Source organism: Anomaloglossus baeobatrachus, chromosome 4, assembly GCF_048569485.1.
Source record: "Anomaloglossus baeobatrachus isolate aAnoBae1 chromosome 4, aAnoBae1.hap1, whole genome shotgun sequence".
Lineage (NCBI taxonomy): Eukaryota > Metazoa > Chordata > Amphibia > Anura > Aromobatidae > Anomaloglossus > Anomaloglossus baeobatrachus.
This window is the reverse complement of record NC_134356.1, coordinates 137,498,197-137,507,605: the sequence shown is the minus strand read 5'-3', so window position 1 is coordinate 137,507,605 and position 9,409 is coordinate 137,498,197.

Here is a 9,409-nt window from a genome sequence, read left to right as displayed (position 1 = left end):
AGGGCCGGATTAAGGTTGGTAGGGGCCCCTGGGCAGAAAATCTGGTGGGGGCCCCATAACGTTAACATTTTTAGCTATAACAGTAGAGCGCAAACCGTAGCATTTAGATATAAATCCAATGAACATTTATCTTATCCTGTTCTGCCACATTCAGATTTACAGTACTACACTACAGACACAGTCCAGGATCACTCACATCCGTCACTTATAAACACAAAGTAGAGTTAGGCTATGTGCGCACGTTGCGTTTGTCTCTGCAGAAATTTCTGCAGCAATTTGAACAGCACACGTGCGCTTCAAATCGCTACAGAAAGAGTCCGTAATGAAAAGCCAATTTCATGCGCTCTGAGTGCAGCCCCTCCCATAGACAGAGCAGGGGCTGCATCCAAAGCACATGAAAGAAGTGACACGTCACTTCTTAGAACGCAGCACTTCAGGCAGCAGCCGAATCGCTACACTCTAATACGCCACGTGCGCATGGCTCCTGCATAATCTTCATAGATTGTGCTGGGGACGCAGGACGCATGCAGTTACGCAGCGTGACTGCATGCAAATACGCAACGTGCGTACAGAACCTTACTCACATATTTTTTATTGATCCCAATGTTAAGGCAGCCAGGGCCGGCTCCAGGTTTTTGTGGCCTCCGGGTGAAAGAGTCTCAGTGGACCCCATCCACACACAGACACGCACACACACGTACAGGCATGCGTATATATACATATTTGAAGACAAATTCAGAAAAATACATATAAACAGACAAATATATGCACAGTCATATACACTGACATACATGCAGACACAGACGCATTAGGGCTCGTGCGCACGTTGCGTAATTCCATGCATTTACGCTGCGTATAGCACTGCAGTGTAAATGCATGCGTCCTGCGTCCCCTATACAAGCTATGTAGATTGTGCATGAGACGTGCGCACGTTGCTTTTATGAACGCAGCGATTTGGGTGCTAAAATGTTGACCCAAATCTGTGACTTCCTAAAATGAGCATGTCAATTATTCCGTGCACTATGGATGCAGCTCCCACTCTGTCTATGGTGGGGGAAGCAGCCAGAGCGCATGAAATCGGCATTTTTTGTAAAGAAAAACTGCATCCATTATGCAGTGTTTCTGCAGCGATTTGACGCGCACATGTGCTGTCAAATCGCTGCAGAATATTCAGTAGTTACGTGCGCATGAGCCCTTACAGGTATTAATATGGGGAAATCGCCAGCAGCCTCACTCACCTCTCCCGCTTGTTTCCGTCCAGCTCCTTCAGGACATGTGGCTGTGTTTCACGATGGCTGTCACTAACAGACATGACTGCACACTGACAGCACTGCTGTATATACATCACAGGAGGGGCTGGGGGCTACAATATATACATTACAAGAGGGGCAGGGGGCATAGACGTTACTGGAGTGGCAAACAGCTCTGGTGGTGTACTCATTACTGGGATGGGTGACATAGCGCTCTGGGGGACCCATATAGTTCTGGGGGGCTGCACAGACTGATTCTTACACACACAGCTCTGACACACACACACACAGCTCTGACACACACACACACACACAGCTCTGACACACACACACACACAGCTCTGACACACACACACACAGCTCTGACACACACACACACAGCTCTGACACACACACACACAGCTCTGACACACACACACACACACACACACAGCTCTGACACACACACACACACAGCTCTGACACACACACACACACAGCTCTGACACACACACACAGCTCTGACACACACACACAGCTCTGACACACACACACACAGCTCTGACACACACACAGCTCTGACACACACACACACACAGCTCTGACACACACACATACACACACACACACAGCTCTGACACACACACACACACAGCTCTGACACACACACACACACAGCTCTGACACACACACACAGCTCTGACACACACACACAGCTCTGACACACACACACACACAGCTCTGACACACACACAGCTCTGACACACACACACACACAGCTCTGACACACACACACACACACACACAGCTCTGACACACACACACACAGCTCTGACACAGACACACAGCTCTGACACACACAGCTCTGACACACACACACAGCTCTGACACACACACACACAGCTCTGACACACACACACAGCTCTGACACACACACAGCTCTGACACACACAGCTCTGACACACACATACAGCTCTGACACATACACACACACACACAGCTCTGACACACACACACACACACACACAGCTCTGACACACACACACACACACAGCTCTGACACACACACACAGCTCTGACACACACACACACACACACAGCTCTGACACACACACACAGCTCTGACACACACACACACAGCTCTGACACACAATGCACCCACCCATCACCCCCTACACACACACACACAATGCACCCCCCTTTACCGCCTACACACACACAATGCACCCCCCATCACCCCCTACACACACACACAAACACACACAATGCATCCCCCATCACCCCTACACACACACACAATGCACCCCCCATCACCCCCTACACACACAATGCACCCATTGCCCCCTACAAACACAATGCACCCCCCATCACCCCCTACACACACACACACAATGCACCCACCCATCACCCCCTACACACACACACACAATGCATCTCCCCATCACCCCCTACACACACACACACACTCAAATACAATGCACCCACCATTCCTCCCTACACACACAAATACAATGCACCCCCCATTACTCCCCCCACACAAAACACACACACAATGCACCCACCCATCACCCCCTACACACACACACAATGCATCTCCCCATCACCCCCTACACACACAATGCATCTCCCCATCACCCCCTACACACACAATGCATCCCCCCATCACCCCCCCCACACACACACACAATGCACCAACCCATCACCTCTACACACACACACAATGCACCCCCCCATTACCCCTCCCCCCACACACAATACAATGCAACCCTCATCACCCCCCACACACACAAATCACACTGCCCCATCCCTACACACTCCTGCCTCCCCCCTCGGAATACAGTACTCCCCCTCTGCCTGTCACAAAGCTGTGTTCCACTTCCTTCACAGATGTTCCCCGTTATGTGTCCTCAGCCCCTCCCCACTCATCATCATTAATTAAACCTGTCTCTTCGGCTCCTTCATGGAGCGCTTACCATCTGATCTCCCCTGTGTGCCGGCGCCCGTAGCACTGTGATGACGTCAGCAAGGTGCTGATCTCATCACGTTGCTGCACGTCGGGGGCGGGGCCCAGTCCCGGCGCGCTGTTCAAATGTATTTACATCTGAAAGACGCAAATACATTTGAATAGGAAGAAGGAGGAAGCTGCGAGCACCGGCTCCGGCTCCGCTGCGCTCCTCTGCATTGTGTGCATGCCGGGCACACAGCACACAGCAGAGCCGGCACAGCACAGCGCTGCCTCCTGCTCCTGCTGCAGCTAGTGTGTCGGGCCTGCATGCACACACTGCGGAGGAGCGTGGCTGCACATACAGCGGCCCATTACACCGTGCCCCTGCTTCTAGGAAGGGGGGGGCAGGTGTCCCCCCGCCCCTCGCTGGGTACGCCCATGACGGCCGCAGCACATAGCAGGGAGCTCATTGGCACACCACTGACCCCGGAAGTACAATCGCTGGTACTTCCGATGTCATTCAGCGTCCTGTGCCCGCAGTTTGTTTTTGCGTCTTAAAGACGCAGATACAAATAAATGCCGGTGCACCGCCCCACCCCCCCCCTCCGAAAACACAGCTGATTTATTAGACTGTCTTTACGGAGGGGGAGAGGGTGTGAAGAAAAAAAAAATGCTGACAAGTATGGCCCTGGTGGTGGGGGCCCCCTTAGAAGCTCTTTTGGTGGGGGCCCCTGGGCTGGAGCCCCGCTTGCCCCGCCTATAATCCGGCCCTGGATCTGCTCATAAGTAATCCGTTGTAATATAAACTTTGTGACTGACTAATGAAAAGTTATGAACAATTAAAAATAGCATGAATTTATATAATCAATAATAATAGGTAAATATAATTTGCCAAATAATTTATTTGTCTTGCTGTGTCTCAAAATATTTTTCTAATGTGTACAGGATCCAAATCTTTATTCAAGGAAGCTGTAAACTGTTAACTCGGCCATGATTTGCTAATTACAAGTTGTATATTTTTAGTTTGTGCTACAAAACAGAGCTGCATGAAATTTACATTATTTATTTAAACATTTTTCTTTAGCCAAGAAGATAAACTCTTTAAATATAAATGCAAAATAATATTTTGGAAAATGTAAATATTCTTGTTATTACATTTTTTTTTATAGATTTGTAAAAGTTTATGAAAGAGAACAAACTATACATGCACAATTGGAATTTACATACAAAACTATAGTTTTATACATATGTGTATGTGACGCCCTGGCAAAACCAGGTTGTCACAGAGACTGCACAAATCTTCCAGGTGCAAGACTCCATCCTCCTTGGCATACCAACCCAAACCCACACCCAGGTGCATAACAGCAGCCAGCAAAGCCTAGTCACCCCACATGGCAATAGAGACACACCAGTGGGCGGGACCAGGCAGATGGGAGCACCCACCTAGGGGTCCTGAGTAGAGATGAGCGATGTTAGAGGTTCGAGGTTCGCCAATTTCATATTCGAGTGATTTTGGGGGGAGTTTAAGTCGTTCAACGAACTCGAGCCTTTGCTAAAAGCTCGACAGTTCGAGTAACGTTCAAGCACCAAAAGCGTGGCTTTTTACAGCTACGTGAGCAGGGAGCCATCGCTGGCAGCCTGCGGTAAGCTGGTAACCGGGGTAACTATCTGGTATCCAAGCAAAGCGCTTTGTTAGTAACCCCATGTTTACCCTGGCTACGTGTGCAAAAATCCCCGAAAGCCACACAGTCACAGAAGCACTTCCGTGTGACTTCCGTCGGATGCCGCTACAGTCTGTCCCGCTACAGCCCCAGCCCTGTGGCTGCCCGCTCAGCAGTTCCGCAGCTGCCCACACTGCAGTGACAGCAGCCGTGGGGATGACAAGCACTGCTGTCAGGAGGTTAGTGAAGTTCCTTACCTGCAGTGATGAAGTCCTGCCCTCTTGACGTCAGCACTGTCACTTTCCTCCATGGCCGCCGCTTTTCACATCTCCTCTCGCTGCCGACGTGAGACTGTCACTAGCGGTGACGTCAAAGGCACCTGCAATACTGGGTTGTGAAGGCGGCGGTCATTGAACTCAGTGACAGCTCTGCTATCAGGAGTGCAGCGATCACCGCAGGTAATTTACCTCGGTATCCTCCTGACAGCAGCACTTGTCATGCCCTGCAGTGACAGCTCTGCTATCAGGAGTGCAGCAATCACCGCAGGTAATGTACCTCGCTATCCTCCTGACAGCAGCACTTGTCATGCCCTGCAGTGACAGCTCTGCTATCAGGAGTGCAGCGATCACCACAGGTAATGTACCTCGCTATCCCCCTGACAGCAGCAATTGTCATCCCCTGCAGTGACCTGGGCTGACCTATTGATGTTAGCTCAGGTCACTGCATTTCTCTCCCAGCCAATATGGAACATTCTGTTCTTCATTGCCTGGGACATTGACTATGGTATGGATTGTTAGGGGACCCCCTTGGATTACACCAGACCTGGATTTGTTTTTCTTTCTAATAAATTGGTGAAGAGGGAATGTTTTGGGGAATGTTTTTTTCAAATAAAAATGTGTTTGTCGTCTATTTTGTTTTTTTATTACTGACTGGGTTGGTGATGTCGGGTTTCTGATAGATGCCTGACATCACGAACCCCAGGGCTTGATGCCAGGTGACATTACACATCTGGTATTAACTCCATATATTACCCCGTTTGCCACTGCACCAGGGCAACAAGATGAGCTGGAGCGAAGCACCAGGATTGGCGCATTTAATGGATGCACCACTTCTGGGGCAGCTGCGGCCTGCTATTTTTAGGCTGGGGAGAGTCCAATAACCATGGACCTCCCTAGCCTGAGAATATCAGACCCAAGCTGTCCGCTTTACCTTGGCTGGTGATCCAATTTTGGGGGGACCCCCACGTGTTTTTTTTTTTAATTATTTATTTAATTTAAAATAACAGCGTGGGGTGCCCTCAGTTTTGGATTACCAGCCAAGGTGAAACTGCCAGCTGTGATCTGCAGGCTGCAGCCATCTGCTTTACCCTAGCTGGCTATCAAAAATAGGGGGAACCCCACATCATTTTTTTTTTTTTATTTATTTATTTTTTTGGCTAAATACAAGGCTACGCACCCCTTAGTGCCACATGAAAGGCACCAAAGGGTGCAAAATTACAAAATGCAGGAGAGTGAGACATTATGTGTCTTTCTGCCATTGTAATGACAGAAAAGACTGATATGAAGTGCACAAGCACAAGAAAATCACCAGAGCGCTCTACGCTGTGAAAAGCAGTAGAAAATTGCACTGGAGTGAACATGTGACCGCCTCATGTAGGTTGAAGCTATGGATCCTGGGTAAATTTATGTATTTTCCCTCCTTAAGTTTTTTTGCAGTACACAAAAAAAGGGAAGGCACACGGGAAGAACTGTATATGGAACGGAACAGAAACGGATGCCACAGGGATGCATCCGTGAAAAAACGGATCGCTTTTTGCGGACCGCAAAAACGGATCGGTCGTATGAATGTAGTAATCTTATTCTGATCTGCCGTTTATAAACAGCAGGCAGAAATAAGTGAATAGCGCCCCCCCAGCGTCACAAAATCTCCAGGGTTTAAGGGGGTAGCTGACACCCTGGAGATCATGATTCAGGCCAGTTTTTATGATCCCTGCTCACGTGATCACCGGTATACACCATATGCCGATGATCACGTTACAGTAAATGACAGCGCCGGTAAAAAATTATTTATCTCTCATCTGGCATGAACAAACATCTCAGATGGGAGATAAATCTCCTCCCCGGTCCCCTCCAGTTCCCCGGTGTCGCCAAAGTGCCTCCCCCCGACCCCCTCCCGGAAATCCAAGATGGCCGCGCGCACAGCAGCGCGCCGGCCGCATTCACCCTACTCCTCTGATTTCTGTCGCATGTGCCATGACACATGCAACAGAAATCTCCTCCCCAGGCCCTTGATCCCCCGCGGCCCCCTCCTTCACAATAGGCGCTGCCGCATGCACAGAGCTGCTCTCAGCTCAGCTTCCTGTCTTCAGTCACAGTAAGTGATGGTAACCATGAATCTGTAAGCTACTGCAATGCCCTGCTCATGAGGAAGGAACATAGTTGATCAGGAGAGCTATACTACATTTCCGCAAGAAAACATGTCTAAATAGTGAGCTCTGTTGTTTAGTATTCATTCAGCAGGATAACTGGACTTAAAGGGGTATTCCATCTCTAAGATCCTATCCCCAATATATAGCAGGTGTAATAGCAATATTATTAGTAAATACCTTTTTTTGGAAAAGTACTATAGTTCTCCTGATTAGGCATGCCCTTACCTCATGAGCAGGGCATTACACCTTTGGTAGCAACAGTTACGACCAAGAGCAACCCACTGTCTCTATGAATGGTGGTAACCATGCATATGTAAGGTACTGCAATGCCCTGCTCATGAGGTAAGGAACATAGTTAATCAGGAGAGCTATACTAAATTTCCAAATGGAGGTATTTGCTATTTCTGTTGCCCTGCTGAACAAATACCAAACATGAGAGTCCGTCATACGCCGCAAAATAACATGTCTAAATAGCGAGCTCTGTTGTTTAGTATTCATTCAGCAGGATAACCTAACTTAAAGGCGTATTCCATCTCCAAGATCCTATCCCCAATATATAGTAGATGGAATAGTAATAATATCAGCAAATACCAATATTTTGAAATGTAGAATAGTTCTGATTAGGCAGGCCCTTACCTCATCAGCAGGGCATTGCAGCTTTGGTAGCAACAGTTACGACATGGACTCTGCTGCTGTTGACCCGGGGAGAGTGGGTGCAGATTCATTGCACCCACACTCCTCACATGAAGGGTCTGCACTCCTAGAAAATGGTGGATACTTTCCCTGAGCATGTCCCTCCATATTCTAGACGGTCCAGAGTCATCGTGGGACCCCCTTATTTTTTTTTTCCTTACAATAAATTGGTGAAAGAGGGAATGTTTGGGGAGTGTTTTTTCAAATAATTTTTTTTTTTTTGTTATTACTGACAGTTTGTGATGTCGGGCATCTGACAGACGCCATGAAATCACAAACTGCTGGGCTTGATGTCAGGTGACCTTACAGCTAGTATCGACCCCATTTATTACCCCGTTTGCCACTGCACCAGGGCACGGGATGAGCTGGGGTGAAGCGCCAGGATTGGTGCATCTTGTCCACTTTTGGGGCGCCTGCGGCCTGCTATTTTTAGGCTGTGAAGGGCCAATAACTATGGACCTTCCCACCCTGAGAATACCAGACCACAGCTGTCCGCTTTACCTTGGCTGGTGATCCAATTTGGGGGGGACCCTACTTTATTTTTGTAATTATTATTATTTATAAAATAATTATAAAAAAAAGAGCCTGGGGTTACCTCCACATTGAATCACCAACCACGGTAAAGCTGCCAGCTGTGGTTTTCAGGCTACAGCTGTCTGCTTTACCCCAGCTGGCTATCAAAAATTGGGGGACCCCTCATCATTTTGTTTTTAACTTTTTTATAAATAAAAAAAATTAATGGGCTTCCCTGTATTTTAATTGCCAGCCAAGGTAATGCCCGGCAGATGGGGGTGGCAACCCATAGCTGTCTGCTTTATCTGCGCTGAAAATCAAAAATACCGTGGAGCGCTACGTCATTTTTTTTAATGATTTATTTTTACAGTACTGTGATGTAAGGCAATCAAAATACAATAAAGCCCAATTTTTTTTTAGTTATTTATTTTTTTTGCCAAAAAACTACAAAAAAAATAACGTGCGCTTCGCCATATTTTTGTATGCTAGCCAGGTACAGCAGGCAGGTACGGCTGCCCCCAAGCCCCAGCTGCCTATTTGTACCCGGCTGGGAACTAAAAATATAGGAAGCCCTTTTTTACTTAATTTATGAATTTTATGAAATAATTAAAAAAAACACAAACGATGTAGGCTTCGCCCCATTTTTTGTCCAGCCGGGTACAACTAGGCAGCTGGGGATTGTAATCCACAGCACAGGTTAGCCCAAGGTTTCTGGGCCCTTCTGCTGCGAATTGCAGTCCGCAGCCGCCCCAGAAAATGGCGCTCTCATAGAAGCGCCATCATCTGGCGCTGTATCCAACTCTTCCAACAGCCCTGAGGCCGGGTGGCTTGTTGGGTAATCATGAGTTAATACTGGCTTTGTTTTACTAGCTAGTATTAAGTCAGAGATTCTTAATGTCAGGCACGTTTGACCTTGCCATTAAGAATCTCCAATAAAGGG